The sequence below is a fragment of the Borostomias antarcticus genome (assembly GCF_949987555.1).
Source record: "Borostomias antarcticus genome assembly, chromosome: 2".
Lineage (NCBI taxonomy): Eukaryota > Metazoa > Chordata > Actinopteri > Stomiiformes > Stomiidae > Borostomias > Borostomias antarcticus.
Window position 1 is genome coordinate 24118502 of NC_140235.1, and position 784 is coordinate 24119285.

Sequence of the window (784 nt, forward strand, 5' to 3'; positions counted from 1 at the left end):
TTTATAGTCATTTCCTATATAAGCAGCAAATTGCACTCAGCCGCAAACACCGAATGGGCGTGTTTGCGCTGGGATATTATTAGCGCAATGTCTTTAGTGAATAGGTTTTTAAAACGGAGCACATAGCTGGCGCAACTGACGCGCAATGTAATGGTGCAATTAGCGGGCGCAATTTGCTTTAGTGAATTCGCCCCTATGGCTTTTAACAGGAGATTCCTTGGTGTACAACACATACATTGCTTTTAACAACCTACATGTCTGATGTTGTTTACAGTATGTCCTCGTCTTTGTATATTCCTACATGTGTATTGTTGTTTTTATGTTGTGTTGTTGGTTTTATGTCTGTTTTATGAGCTGCTTGGCATTTTTAATTTCCTTCGGGATAAGTAAAGTGAATCAAATCAAATCAAATCAAACATGCACAGACACACTCTGTTCCTAGGATTCTGCACTCAGTGTTTTTCAGTGTAATAGAGTTCAGCGATCTCCACTTCTCCTTTAAACAACCTCTCCACTCTCCTACTGTAGATGCAAATGAGATCATCAGCTAGAACTAGTAACTGCCCTCCATCTTGGATTTCTGACTTATCTGATGGACCTCTGGACACTGAGGAACCAGGACTGTGGAAACCGCCAAATCCTTCTGATTGTCGAATCAGGGATTGTACCCCAAAGATGAGATGATGATTGGACGAGCCCCAGTGTGACTTTATGTCCAGGTCCTCGGGAGAGCCCAATCAGTGTTTCTGGCCAGCCAGGAGTCTGGCTGCGGAATAACTGACCC